The sequence below is a fragment of the Cygnus olor genome, chromosome 3 (assembly GCF_009769625.2).
Source record: "Cygnus olor isolate bCygOlo1 chromosome 3, bCygOlo1.pri.v2, whole genome shotgun sequence".
NCBI lineage: Eukaryota > Metazoa > Chordata > Aves > Anseriformes > Anatidae > Cygnus > Cygnus olor.
In genome coordinates, this window is record NC_049171.1 from 118,014,763 (window position 1) to 118,030,969 (window position 16,207).

Genomic DNA, 16,207 nt, shown 5'->3' on the forward strand with positions numbered 1-16,207 from the left:
TAAAAAAGTAGTCACATAAAGACTCGTTGCTACAGCATATTTTCTTCATTATTTCTGTCTCATTGTATGTGAAACTGTATTAGTATAATGAAGTGAGAAATTGTAGGATATTGGATATTATATTTCCTGCCTAGCAGTTTTAGAGAATTTAGCTCAGGGCAAGAGAAAATGCCAGCCTTTCTGCCCTGAAGAATAAACAAAAAACTGTTAGAGGAATAAAGTGTCAGTAAGAAATCAGGAGGTCTCTCTGCATGCATCAGTGCCTTTCTCACCATAGCTTTACAGAGAACTGTTAGGGTTTAGTTTGTTTTGGTTTGTCTTAGAAATACTTGTGTTTCTTTACACCAGGATCTGTACTTATGTGTATCTTTCCTCTTTATAAAGACATTTGGGATGTTGTATAATCAAGCTGTCATTTGTCAAACTCAAATGTCAGAAGACTGGGGCATTGCAAAGCTCCTTGCCTCAAGTCGTCATGTCCCCTAGATCCTAATTAAGAAAAAAATTGTTCCTTTTCCTCTCTTCTCATCCCCTATGCTTTGTTTCCTTGTTTCCATATGCAAGATGTACTGTTTCAGAAATTGGTGTTTCTCTTTTTCTTCTCTCTTATCTGTGTTCTCTTTTGTATGCCATTATTCAACCTTCAAAGAAATCTTCTTTCTCCGTGCAAACAGTAAATTCTTTACAGTCTTGTCTGGCAGCTAACTTTGCTTGCTTAAGTAGACAAGAAATCTTACACTACCAGGAAGTGGAGACTCCCAAAGCTACCAACTTTTGCATTTAGCAGGAGAAAGATACAGATATCCAACCTTAAACGTACGACCATTTTACCAATAACAGAACTACATGTCAATTACAGAGGTTTCTGGATTTCCTGATGATTAAAGTATTCTAGTTTTACAGGAACACAATAGCAGATTTATTTAAAAGAGTTCTTTGATTGTTAGAAAATAGACATTTTTAAGCATTTGGGGATCTACATGGAGCTGCTGATTTGGTATTAAAAGGCAAAGCTATTTATATGAAATAAATGGAACTCTTCAGAAAGGTTAGTCGAACAGCAGAACAGTTATGAATATGTACAATATATTACATGCATATGATGAGATACAGCATCACAGAACACTGAGACACCATAGCAGCTATCCAGCTATGTCATAACCAAGAGGACCACACTGCTAATTACTGATAATTGCACAATTCTAGCGAATGATACACTAAGAAAAATGAGTTACAACTAGCAGGGGAGCCAGTGTTGTCAGGATGAATCTTGGTGGACAGTAGTTCTGCTTCCACCAATGCAGTATCTTGCATTCTTTTTACATAAGCTATTTCTAATGTATAGCACTGGTGTAAACTACATACAGAAGACTAACTAACTTAATATGTTAATATGGAACTCCTCTACTTCACCTTCATACTACTAGATGCCCCCCATTCCCAGTACTCCAATTCAGACTGCTGCAGTAAGACAGAAGGGCTGACAAGAGTTCCGATTGTATGGAATCGAGAACTGCAGCCACTGACATTACTTTGGGCAACTAAAGATCAAAAAGGGGCTGTTCTTACAGCTGGAAACCACAAAAAAATAGAAGGGCTTCTGTAATGCTGCTTTCTCCCTGCCATTTCTTCCATTAAAGTAATACCAGTATTCCCTCAGCCAAAGACTTCCCACGTACTGCTGCTTGAGGACATGGATGAGCTATTACAGCAAAGCAAAACTTGCCTGAACAAAGGCCAGGTACCCACCCTGTATGTCTAACTTCAATAATTTACATAAAAACAGTTGCATATCTTTCTTATCAACTAACATTTATTTTCATTTCACCCTGTTACAAACAGTTCACTCTGTATTACAGCAGAGCTAGCTGCCACTTCACTGTTCAGATCCATCACCTGCAGTTCCATTGTGAATTTACAACATATCTTCTACTAAAATGATTTTTTGTTTTACCTTATAGCCCAAAATAAATATCACTTGTAGTGAAATATCTGAGTACAGATACCAAGAGCTCTACTGTGAACTGTTTTCTTTCTGATAACTTTTCAAATAGTTTTATATGACATTTACATATTTTCTTCCTAATATAATAATTCTACCATTGTTTCAGGTAAGGGCCTTAATATATTCTCATGTTCGCCACCGAGAAAGCACAGATTCATCTAAGATACGACAACTATATGCTTTCTTATCTACAAAGGGGGTCATCTGTTGTGTTTAAAAATATGGTGCAAATGATTGTACCAGTATATTGCTAATGCTTAAATCTACATTTCTATGTAAAATTAATTTTCTCTTTTGTCTGTAGTTGCAACTTGGAACGCTTTCCTTATATGCACTATAAAATGTTAATAGCAAAATTTAGTGTGACTTTATGACTGTAGTGTCATTTTCTCAGCTTGATCAGCTCTTTCAAATGGCATCATTACGATCAAAGTTGTTACAGTAATAAAGCAAGAATAGTTCCAATAAAATAGTAGGTGCCTTTACAGTTAAAGAGTAGCTGGCATTTAAGAACGCAGCAGCTACTCTTTCTGTGGGTGCAGAATCATAGTAAGTCCACAATATAATAGAGTTAATGCATGTAATTACAAGATTGCCCCCCTCAGGATTTGAGGGCATTGAAAGAGACAACAGGAAACACATTATGAATCTGAAAGGGGGAAAAAAGTGCAGAATTGTATATATTGATGATGTAAGAAGAAACAACTATGCATCGGAGCTTTGAAGTCTCCAAAATTGTGGATTATTTTAATGCAACATAATTCTTCTCTAGTAATTTGTCTTGGGTTATTGACTTAAGAGAATAAAATGGTGACACCTTAAATTAGGGTACATTAATAAATATTTTACTAATGTTATATGATTAATAGAAATTACTTTAAATTATTGTAGGTATGGTTTAACATGTAGGAACACATATGGATGATTTTTCAAAAGAGGTTTAATAAATGACATTCTAACTACCAGCTATGAACATTAATACTCCAGGACATACGAAATCATTTATAAACCATAGGACTCTATAAAATCTTTAAAGAAACTTTGCAGCAGTAAGAAAAGAATCAGTGATGGTGATTTACACCTACTTTACCCAGCGTAAAGGATAAAGTTGAAGCCTGTGAAAGCAGGACTCGAGGGATGTAACGTGATGGAGATCTCAGAGGACCAGTCACTAACTGGGGGTATCACGGTTACACTAGAGTGTTAGGTGAAATGCCAGGTCAGCAGTTGCAATGACTAAGATCATAAAGAAAATAGAAAGAATTTGTTCAATGGAGGGAAGAAAAAAGCTGGATGATTCTTTAGTGAAGAACTGCCCTGTACTTCATAAGATATGGAATCAGCTCTCAGCTCTGCCACGTACAACTTATGTGACCTCAGGTGAATTACAAATACCTTGATTCTGGAAATGTATAATACCATCCGTATTCACAGCAGTTTTAAGCACTGACTTCAAACAAATTTAAACATATGCTTAAAAGATGTGCTAAACCTATTTTTTTTTTAATTAAGACCTTCAGCTCTAGGATTTGTTACCCAGTCTGTACGACAGGAAAGTAATATTACTTTCTCTTCTGGCTCTTCCTTTTCGTTTACCTGTTCAGTATGTCAAGGCCCTGTGTGCACCAGCACAGCTCTGAAGCCTCTTTCCCCATGTCCAAAGTCAGCTTTGATATGGTGCAGCTGCGTGATCTGCATCCAACTGTTGTGAAAACAGCTAAGTTGTGAGAAAAAGCTGTGAGAAACCTCATGGGGGGCCTCTGCCCTTGGCTTGTGAGCTGCATTTAAGCTTTGACCATCTTGCTTGCCCCCCTTCCAATCTGAAAGGTGCATCAAGACAACAATAATTTGCTTGGTTAACAGTGATAATTGGCAAAGTTTGGATCAAGGTTAAACAGTGAAAACTCTGTTCAAATGTTCATACCCTTGGTAATAATTTATTAGCAAAGGTTTTGCCTGGGACAGTAAAAAGTAAATCCCAGACTGATCATTGCTTTCCTACAATGAAATGTAGTAACAGTACTGATTCTGTTTGAAAGCTGTACTTTAAGATTGCAGGTCCCTGACAAAAAACCTGAGGATGTGATTGATTTACATGACACTGTTTTAACTGAGAACACTGTAAAATAACTCAAAAGCAGTTTGACATCTAGGAAGACAACCTTATATTAAGAAATGTCAAGATTGTAGAGCACAGAAAGAGAAGCCCATGATATATTTTTTCAATGAAGAGCAGAAGTGGAAGGGATGCATACCTATAAAACTCCTGAACAATGTGTTGCAGCACACTGTATCCTTGGAAAGGCCAATCAAGTAGCACATTATATGGTGCTTGTGAAATGTTGCAACTCTTGGAATGAGGAACAGAAATTTGAAACAGGCATATAAATCTGAGTCAAGCTGGTAGGGTTGAAGAATTTTCTTTTATCTGGGTTACCCTGCTGTTCCTATTTGATGTTGGAAGGTGTTTATAACTGTTAAACGGGGAATGAAAATACAAGCCAAGATAATATGGTGCCACATTCACCCAGAAAGAAGACTCATTGAGGAAATCAAACTTATCTTTGACTCTCACATGCACGGGATAAGGGAAGGAGACCTGTGCCTGCATAGTGACAGGTTCCTGTGTTTTCACAGGAAGAACAGCCCTCCAAAAATGATTGCCTCAGGTTTTCTGTTGGTGAACTACATCCTTATTACATAATTGATTTTTCAAACCGTACGTGGACTTATAAGGCAATTTTAATCCCTAGAGACGTATGTCAAAAGGGTACAAAACACTGTGGTTATGGCACAGAATGCCTAGACAAACACAGCGTTATTTCTGCTTCATCCCTCCTATGCAAAGATAAATGGAATTCAGTTCTGATGCTTCAGGTGCCCATTGCCAGACATACTATTATACAAATGATATTCTGTACATATGGTTGGCAGTCCCACTGAAATCAACAGAGTTGTTGTGCAGGAAGTTAAATATATGTGCTAAGCTTTGCAAGATTCAGGTCATAACCAGAAGTGGGCTCAGCCTCTATGCATTCACTGTAGCATCTTCTCCTTTGCTCTCATCTCAGAGTGACAGCGTATTTATATGTATTTTAGAAACTCTTTCCAGTAACATTTATTACACTTTAAATTTTAAGACTACAAATTATTTTAATTAGCATTATTTCTTGTCTCCCATTATTTTTTCCAATTCAACCTGTCCAAAGCATGACCATAGGATAACGTCCACTTTACACTGCAAATAGTAAGAGAAATGTTGGTGGGCTCTATCTAGCATGCCCTAGGGCCTTGGGAATGGCACCAGATGAATATGTTTAGATAACTGGCTGCAATGTTGCATCTACTTAAGGTCCTAACCATGCGTCTTCTTATGGAGGAGATGCCTTGTTCCTATCCAAAGCCTTGCTGAAGTCATTGAGGAGACTCACATTTAATTTTTGTTAAAAAAAATATCTCATTTGATTAGAAGAATTTTCTCTACAGAAGAAAACACTCATTTCCTCCAATCTTTGCCTGAGAATGTGTTTACATCTCTCTCCCCTCATTCAACATTACTTGGACCTGTATTAGGGGCACATTAGAGCTGCAGATGCATTAAGTCCCTTTGCCTTTCCCCCTAAAAGCAGGTAAACATTCTTCTTCTACACATTGTCCTGATGCCCTTCTGCATCAGTTTGAAATGTCAGATCTCTGTCTCATTGCTAGCATCTGGCAGCCAAATGGTTTTTCCCTTGTCACAGAACATGCAGGATGAGATGAAACATTAGGCGCTAACAGACACAGTAAGTGCACAGAAGGGAACGTGTTGCTTACAGCAACTCTTTGCCTATTTGTTGCTGTCATGCTCTGTGTCTATATTCTTTTTACCTTTGGTCTGGTGGACTTCCCAGTTGGGACCTGAAGTACTTACACAGAGCAGTGAGAAGCATACAGATCCAAGAGCCAGTTTTCCTTTCTCTTTGCCCTGCTGTGCTCTTTTTTCCCTCTTCTTGCTTGCACAAGGGTGGAGCAAAGGAGAATATCTGATTAATCCTTTTCAGACTGGAAGGCTTTGCAATTTTATTACAGAACAAAATTATTATGAATAGCTCAAGATAGAAATACTCTTTGATACAGAGAAATGTATTTAAAAGTTTGCCTGCAATGCCTGGTACGAGCAGAGCTAGAATATTTGAATAAGCCTTTTGAAGCTTGCAGTTGCCTGAGTTCATTGTCATCCAAAGCTCTAGTCCAAGATGACTGGAGCTGCTGCAGGCTTTGCGAACTTATTACAAGCACAGGTGAGTTGCTGTCATCAATTTGGAATGTCCATTAAAACTTCAAAGGATAAGCTTGATCTAAGTTTTCCTTGTCATAATGTGTAATACTTATTACAGAGAGATTTATTAAGCTTCTCTCATTTTATAGGTTGAGTCTACTGTAGGGTCATGGAACATATTAAGGTTCTGACCAGCAGTAAAGAGCTCAAATTTTCATATTTTGCATATGACCTTGGGACTATCTAAAATGACATCCACCTTTAACTCAATGCAGTTGTGCCTAAGCACATCGGTACTTGCACTCTACTGGCATTTCAAGAGAGAAAAGACATGAGAAGATGAATGCTGAGTAGGTTTAGGGGGCATTTAAAAATCCAGGTGCTAGGCCAAAAATGAGGGACCCTGACATGTGAAATAGTCTTAAAAAGATATATAATTTGGAAATTTAAGTTTGTGCTCTGTCCTATCCTGAACTAAGTCCATGTCCATACTGCACATTAAAGAGCCATTGTGTTTCTGAAAAATCACTGTTAATACAGTGAAATTTCATGCTTACTCTAATACTGCATTCTTATCTACTGTGAGTGAAAATACCGACTGGCACAGCACAGTTAATAATCTTGTGTCCCTAACGGAGCACTGAGCAAAACCACAATGTAAATGAGAAAAATACATTTATATTGCTTATGCTGGTATAAATCTGTAGTAGTTTCCGGAGACTGAGAAAGTTTGGAAGGGTTGCTGTTTTCGAGCTATTTATTTCTTTTGCTACTGGTTCTGCGGACTTGAGAGTGGGCTTCATCTGACCAAGAACAACCTACTCTTTTAGTAAAGTTAGTTCAGGTCTAGGAAAAGGAGCCTAGGGCTGTTTGTTTCCCCTTGAAGTAGACTCTAAACTAGTTCAGTGACTATTTTGCTCTGTTGACCTAAAAGGGAGCTTTGTGTGCAGTGGGCACTTCACTGTAGATGTTTAATTCTTCTGAGACAAATACCTTCACTGGGTTTAGTTTTCAGAATTGCATGTTCCCTGTCATTATTGTTGCTCAGACAATTTCAGTCAGAAGTGAAAATTTTAAAAAATCTTGAATTGCTAGAAGCCTGTTGGATCCCAAAATATATCATTTAGTCGATGGTATTGTTTTCAATTAATACAACTAAAAGCAATATTTATGTTTTTTCCAGAGTTAACTGGAAAAAAAAATCATAGAATCATAGAATGGCTTGGGTTGGAAGGGACCTTAAAGATCATCTAACTCTAACCCCCCTGCCATACACATGGATGCCACCCACTAGATCAGGTTGGCCAAGGCCCCATTCAGCCTGGAGAAAAAAAAAAAAAAAAAAAAAAAAGAAAAGACCAACTGGAAATAACCAACAGCTATTCTTTCTTGGATTATTTATGATACATAACAAAACCCCACTAACGAGGCTGTTTATGCTTAAAAAAATAATAAAAATGATAAAAATGCAAGGGTTGCAAATCCTTATCAGGTTGACAGGACAACCATTCAATTTGTCTTCAATCACTACACTCAGAACAGTTCTTGCTTATGATAACAGAAGATCTTACTTTCCCTTCACGTAACGTAGGACAATTTCTTCATAAACTAAGGTAAATTATCTTATGGATATCCCTGGAGTTGTTCTGGATTTATAATAATGTAAACTATGTACAGAGCTTTAGCACAAATTTGTGGCTTATTCCATTTTTATATGCAGTTTTTGCAATTGTGTTTTCACATAATTTCCACATTCGGAGGGCCAATGGTATGAATGTTGCAGGCAATAGGGAAGTATTCATTCCTCCTGATTTTCGACAATAAACTGAGAATGCTGTCTTAGTGAGGAGGTTAGTTTCCAAGGGCTTCTTGTACAATCAATGCAGAGAGAAAGGCTCCTGCACAGTGACTGAGAGCACCTGGATTAGGCTTTGGTTCTGAACTGCTCTGTGGAGCATCCTTTCACTCTTCTTATACGCAGGGAGATCGCCTTCCCCCCAGCATAAATTTGGTTCCCAAACTTATATGAAGGTGAAAAACCTCCCTGGAGAACCTATTTTGTGCATGGATTTACTCTACATGACTAGTGGGAGAATGTTTTTTTATTTGGGGGAGTTAATTTGGACTACTGTGTAACTGTATTTAAATCTTTTTGCCAAGAACAACCTTTTGCCTAGTGTTCTGAAGAATTTATTTGTTTTCATGAGTTTGTCTCAACCTTCAAGTTATTGTAACAGTTTTGTGTACTTAATATACAGTCTGTGTTAATATCACAGACAGTTTTATAACAGCATTATAACATACACCGTTCCCTCCAGCTTTTTATGGACATCTACGCTTCTGCATTAAACTACTGTAGCTTGTTGAATTTACAGTAGAAATCAAGAATGAAACCTGATGAAAAGCCTTTTAAATTGTGTTGTATACATCCCCTACATCCATCTTGCAAAAGGACTAAAATGAAGAGAACTCTTACGTGATAATCCCTAGCATCGTATCTTAGCAAGAGTACAGAATTACAATTCTGCTAGAAAACCATAAAGGAAAAAAGATTGTAGTACAGTAGGAAGGCTTACTTTATCTTTTTATTTGAAGTCAAGCTTAATTATTTATATTTTCTGGGGAAAATAAAAACAAAATGATAACTATGCTTTCTTTGTTTAACGGAGGTCTTGTTTTAGATTCCACAGCATGAAAATATAACAAATATGCACTGAATAGAAAAATAAAAGCAGAAGAGACCCAGAAGACAGACAAATAGATAGACAGATAGATAAATAGATACCTCCTTCCCTGCCTCTGCCAAAAAAAAACCTAAATAATGAGGAATTGTATAATTACAAAGCAGTCTAATTATTTATTGTCATCTGTACATATATTAATTCTCAATTTGAGAATTCCTACATCATTTTAATGTAAGATTTATGCCCTTGACAGAAGTTATTATTATTTTTCTAAACAAACAGAAAAGAATACAAAAGCTGGACTGTTATTTTTGCCTTACTAATGATCTGAATTTCTACTGGAGAAATATGAAAGATGACACAAGTTACACTTCACTTTATCAGTAAATACTACCATAACATCACCACAAGGCAACACAGGTTGTCATATCCAGTTACTATTTTCTTAGGAAATAAATGACTTCTGGTTATCATGGGCCGATGTGACATGACAGTGTAAAATCATATTCCAGTCTGTGGTGAGCAAGATGATAACATATGTCACCACTCTACTAAACCTGTGAAAATCCCTTGGAATTTCTATTTATTAAGCTTCATGTTCACCACAGTGTGCAGTATACGGATTCTCCACTGGCTACAGTAAAGCACTGCTTACTGTTAATTGCTTATGTGTATTCAATTTCAGTAGCAATCAACCTTACACAAACTAGTGAAAACTCTCCTTAAGTAATACTAAGAGCATTTTTCAAAAGTACTAGTATGCTACCAAATTAACTCAAGGAGAGCTCTACGGCCCTCTGTACTTCCTGTTTGTAGTCTACTAATTCAACTAAATTCAGCTGATAATTAAAGCGCAGCTGACCCATACTGAAAGTATAAAAGTACATTACCTGCATTTAGGTTCTATTTACATAACATCTCTTATCCTCTCTATTACTTTATCTCTCAATTTTTCTATTATTTATCTTACTACAGATGTTTTTAATGGGGGATTGTCATCCTGAAGAAATAATCTGAAGAAAATTATGACTACGCTCTCTATATAATAGATGGAAGCAATTCCTGAAGCATTATCTTTGTTACACCAAAAAAAAAAAAAAAAAGAACACCCTGAAAATTTTAACTTAAGATCTCTGTGTTCATATAAAAGTCTAATACCTCTCTGACTTTTGCCAAACTAACATCCCGTAGCAAGAAGCTCCACATTGAGAAGTACGTCTTCTGCTTTAAATTTCACTGAGTGTTCTTATCATACATGACAAGACCCTATCAAAACCTATCAAGACACTATTTCATAGTTTTTTATCGTGTCTCTAATGAAGCCTTTCTACAAAGCTGGTGATGCCATTTGTTTCAATATTTTCTCTTCTCTGTCATTCTTGCCAGATATAACTAAGTTGCTTCTAATTTTGCAAAACTTCTGTTTGCAGTTGGAGACCAGGACTGTACATGGTGTGTTAAATGTGGAGGACAACTGATATAATGACATTAGAGTTTTTCATATTATGGTCCCTTCCTGTACCAAAATTTTCTGCTATAGCTATATGCCAGGTGGAAGACTTCATTGCACACTTGACAATGCTATTTAGGTCCTATTCCTTTAATAAAATTAATTTAGAACTCAGTAAGGTGTAAAAATAAATTAAAAAAAACTTGCAAAGTACATTAATTTGCATATATCAACATTGAATTAATCTGCCATCAGGTCAATCATTTACCTAACTTGTTTGTTTTCTTCTGAAGCTTCTTATTACCCTATCTGGACTTGATTAACCTGAATAATTTTGAGTCACCTGCAAATTTCATCACTTCAGTGCTCATCCCTTTTTTCCAGTTCATTAATAAATATTAAGCTATGCCACTCCTACTGCAGAATATCATGGCGCTTGGATGTTAAATTCTACCACGGTGGAAACAGAGAATTCAGTTCTTCCTCCTTTTTATGTCTCCTAGTCAGATTGATTCATGACAAGAACTAGGAAACCTTTTTTGACTGCAAGTTACAGGAACTTTGTTGAGCATGAAATTTCTAGTTGTGCCTCTGGCTTTGGGACTACTTAATTTTATTTTCTTTTTTGAGGGTTTGAAAGGTAAAATGATTAAGCGGTTTAGCTTTATCCACATTTTATTTTATTCAATGAGTTCTAGCAGATAAATTAGTTTGGGAACATCCTGTTGTAGATAAAAAAATGAGAAAAACACAATTTCTGCTTACCAGATCTGGTTCGTTTAAAAGTAGTATTTATATTATACTAATTCTAGTGTCTGTTATTCTGAGAACTTTGGACGTGTCAGTGTGGGTCTTTACTTAGAAAGTTTGTCTGAAAGGGTTATTGAATTCCTTCAGTTTGGCTTGCTCCCCTTATTTGTCATTTACGTTTGAGAGGACACTCAGCACACTTGGAGGATCTTTTAGCCCTGCAAGGTTTCATTTTCAGAAGCAAACAAGCAACCTGTTTCCCCACCTGACATGTAATTGCTCCCTAGGATAGTCTCGCAAGCAAAATCATTACCAGTACTGGGAGGCTAAGTTTCTTGTTCCTGTAAGGAAGGATTTGCAGTTATTCCAACATAAAAATTCTCTGTATTTCTAACTAGCAGATTTCCTTGGTTCTCTGTCCCTTGAGAGCAAGTTATCAGTTCAATGAGGGCTATAGAATGGGCCATAATACTACTCTGAAAGTAACCAGACTGTAGACAGGTATGTCAGGACTACCTGTCTTTCCCCTGAAAGATGAGACCCTGCTCTGTTGGTGTCCTGCTATGCCTAAAGATGAAAGTGAAATTAATAGCAACTTTGGAGCCTTCCACTATCTGAAACAAGATGAGTTTTCTGAAGCACAAAGATATTTTGGAAGGTAAAAAATTGAATGAATAACAGAGGATGGAGGGAATTACTTAATCCACTTGCTGACCTCCCTAAAATATTCTGGGAAAATTTATTGAGTTTGCTAAAGATTTAGTAGAGGGAGGTGACTGGAAGCTATGAAAGTTTCACTGATTCCTTAAAATTGGAAACTAACCCTCTAAGTTAAATTAATATTAATTCCACATCCTGATGCTCTCCTATTCCCTTAAAAGGAATCTATTATTATTTTATCAGGAACGTGGTTTACAATGTTACACATGGGATTAACATATCCATCTGGTAATTATGTAATCTGCAAGTAATCCAAGTTATAGAATTTTCTTCCATAAAAGTGACTTTTGGATCTTTTGGAACAACTGAAAGCTCAGTATGCAGAACAGAAATATTTTTACACAAAGGATCCTTTTAAAAGGAGTCTCTCTCTCTTTTTGGCTAATTGGTTGTATACAAGATCACTGCTAGAAAAATTCTAGTGAAAAAGTCGCACATTATTTTTTTGTTGCTTCTGAATTCCCTGGAAAGCAACTTGAAGATATGTAAGCTCATTTTTTTGGCCATCTGATGATTTAGGATCATCTCTTCATATGAGGGGAGGCTGAGAAAGCTGGGACTGTTCTGCCTAGTGAAGAGAGGACCCATGAAGGATCGTATTAGTGTGCATAAATACCTGGTGGAAGCAAATGAAGAATAAGGAGCCAAACTCTTCTCAGTAGTGCCCACTAACAGGACAAAAGGCAATGGGCACAAACTGAAAAGTTTGGAACTTCTAAACTGCTTAACTGACTGTTTTTAAAGTAAATCCTTCAAAATTTCTGAGATACTTTCATACATTTACAAAATGTATACCTAATGCCTCTTCTCTGTGCATAAAATTAGTCCAATTATACAGGTCCAGTAATAAATTTAAACTGCCAGAATCTCAAATCATCAAATCTATATACCTCTCTCTCTCTTGTGAAGAAGTGAGAAATGAAAAATCCATCCTTTACTAATTCAGCCAGTAACAATTCAGTTACTTGTGTCAATGTAGTTAAATTCCCAAGACATGATTTTATGGGTAAGAATTTGAGAAACGCTTCAATAAGAACTAATGCTTCATTATTTTTTCCAGTAAATTCATAGAATAAATTTCTAATTAAATTATTAAGCCCTTAAGTCTTTTGTAAAGACTACCTTTTTCATAATACAAATGATGAAAATGTTTCAATAATACTATTTAAGATTATTTTTGAAGGGATCTTTATCCCATTATTGTACAAGATGTGTTTTATGATATATTAGTGTTCAGAGTATGAAGAAGAGACTTCTCACTTGATTCAAAGCAACTTAAGAGACATCTTGAAAGCAGAACGCAACAGAGAAAAGGAATGTTTATGAGCTAGAGGAGCATGTGCTACCTGAGTCAACTTAAATAAGAGGTATCATCTGTTTCTGGTGATGAAAATCTTTCTGTAAGGCGAAATGGGCTACATTCTGTTTCTTTTAATCCAAAGATGAGATGGATTTGAAACCTGGCTCCTTGATGCAAGGACTCGCCACATGAGATAATCTCCAGCACATTACTATTGGCAAGCAGATCTTTCACCCTTTTTTCTCCATGCATTACAGAAAATATTAAATCAGTTTGGTGTCCATAAAAACTTTTGATCCTACAAATAGCCTAGGGTACTATCATTATCTTCAGGAGAACCATTTGTAGATCTTCAGTAGGTAGCACTAATTTAATTTCTTTGCTAGAGAAAAAGTGGCTGATTTTCTAGATCAATATTTGATTGAATATGTTTGAAATGTCAGCAGATAAAGGCCCCTTTTTCTGGCCCAAAGAGTTTTTGAACCACAGAGGTATACTGTTCTAGCTCCCCTGGGATCTGACTGCAAGGAGGTCTCAAAGATCTGTTAGAAACCTTCCTGCTGTTCCTTGTGTTCTTCCAGCAAGACTTTCTAAAGGTTGAGATGAGAAGAAAGAAGATCAAGAACCAAAATGTCTTTATATCCATTTTTTAATCTTTCCTGGTGCTTCTCTTAACTAAAAATAATCGTTTATAACACGAGTTTACAAAAAAACTCCTGTAATAGGATCATGTGAAAGTTAAAAAAAAAATTGTGAGGGCCAGTTCTTCAGATTTGCTTTAAGAAGATGCTCCAACAACTTTTGCAAACCATTGACATTTGAAGGGCTTTTTTCTCTTTCATGACACTAATTAAAGCAGAATATCAATGTATCATCATCTTGAAAGTGATCTATTAAAGAGATATGCTCAAGGCTGAAAAACCAGGGCAACGGACATGTTTTAGAACTTCAGAAGAAAAGTTGCCCAGTTATGTTAGATAACTACAGAAAAGCATAAAAGCAAAAAGATATTCTTAAACAATAGTAAGAAATTCTGTTGAAAAGATGGCATAATGTGAGACCCTGCGTCAATATATTCCATATAAATTCATGCCAAATACATGCACACACAGACATCCCCCTCCCTCAGCCCCATACAGAACAGTGCTCACGTTCATGCTGTTCAAATGAAGAGCTTTCTTTAAATCTTCAGCACCAAGAAGTACATTTTTCAGCGACACAATGAAATACTGTGGATGGAAACTTGCCGTAAAATTGAGATAAGGAAGGCATCTAACGGGCAAGTCATATTGACCATTTTGACTACATATATAGTTTTATGTTACATGATTTACAGTATATGTACTTCTACATAATATGACTCATTCATGCTAACATAAAAACTAATTTAAATAAGAGAAAATTTATGGATATTTGCTTTATAAGATTGTATTTAGACCCTTGATTTTATTTTTAAAACTATGTTTAACTTTTTAATAATATGTGTACACTTCTTCAATATAAAAATTAGAGGGAAAACTCTACCAACCAAAGATAGTGAAAGCATGTGGTGCTACATCCATTCTGATGATAGCAGTTCCCACTCATCTGTAGTAATATCTAATATCAGTTTTCTGCCATCCTTATAAATCTTACATTATTTCCAATGGTTCAAAGCACCCTGCTTTAAAAATACCTTAATTTCAATTACCCAGAATTTGAGCACCATAATATATTGCTTTAATTTATTTCACTGTGAACAAAAACATATCCCTGTAAGCCAAATATGTGTAAGATACTCTAGTAGCTGCTTTGTATATCATTTCAACAAACTTGGGAGAGACTTTAAGTAATACAGTTTCTTTTAGAAGCAGCAAAAATGCAGCAACATATCTGTTAATCTCTTGGGAAATACAAAAAAATCACTGCCATTCTTGCATCTACCATGTAATTTAGAAAGATGCTCTAGCAACTCTAATGCCTCATATGTAAACAGAATGCTGGTTACTCATTACTTCCTAAGAAAAAAAAGGAGCTTTGCCACCCACTATTTCTGCATCATACCAAAATTACTAGATTATATCAAAAACACCTCATCCAGTTGCTGTACCAGGTTCTGCGAACCGAAACCATAAGCCTCCAGCAGCGAAGTCAGAAACCCAATAGTCTCTGCATGGATCAAAGTAAGCCAAACAAAATCTATGTTTTGTACCTGCTTCCAATGTGTTTGGGAAGCACTGTTAATGAAAAATGAGGTTGATGTACCTATTGCACATTTTTGGATTATTGTTCACTCCCATCAATCTGAAACCTAATGAAACAGAGACCACCTACAGTGGAGGGATATTGTGTCCATCTGACAAACTGCATCCAATTTACTAACTGATGGGATGGCATAAGCTGCCACTGGTCATATGATTTTCAGCTTCTGATTGGTCATATATTAAGCATTAGTAATGGGGCATTGCCATTTCCACTATCATTCTCTGGCAAGAGTAATAGTATTACATAGTACACTGTAATTCTGTGATAATGATAGCATGCAATGTGCCGTTTTCTCCCACTGCGGACACAAAAATTGTAGGAGACTTGGCTTCTACAGACTGTCTTTATGGAATTAACAAAGAAATATGCTTGCTATGACATATATTGAATCTTTTTAGTGCATTTCTGGGTAACTTTATGGGCACATGTGTTATGTATGTCACAACCAAACTCTGCAGGAGGAGATAAAATAATGCACACATCACACAATGGGTAACAACAATGGGCAACCTAGGCTCCAACCTGCACAGAACAAATAAGTTTTGTTTGGTTTTGTTTTTTTTTCCAAAGAAAAATGTTGACTCTCCAAGTGGAAGATGCCTTTGTTTCTGCACCTGTTTTGCTTAGTATCTTGTTAAGCTGCTTCTGCTTCTACTATTTGTCATGCTAATAGGCAGAAGCAAAATAGGAAAAAATTATGATGGATATTAGTCGATCTTCTTGTTATTGCTAGATGTGATTATTGCTTTTTCCTGCTTGGGTTCCCTCAGTGTACTCCTAACAGAGAGCAGCT

The 16,207-nt window shown here is 36.2% G+C and overlaps 1 long non-coding RNA gene across 2 annotated transcripts in view; it reads right to left on the reverse strand.

Moving 5' to 3' along the window:
- The window catches only part of LOC121066983, a 42,428-nt gene that overhangs the window by 9,334 nt on the left and 16,887 nt on the right, over positions 1-16,207 (reverse strand). For both annotated transcript variants that reach the window (XR_005818052.1, XR_005818053.1), the window contains exon 5: positions 5,919-5,996. This is a non-coding gene — a long non-coding RNA (uncharacterized LOC121066983). The remainder of the gene's footprint in view (positions 1-5,918; positions 5,997-16,207) is intronic.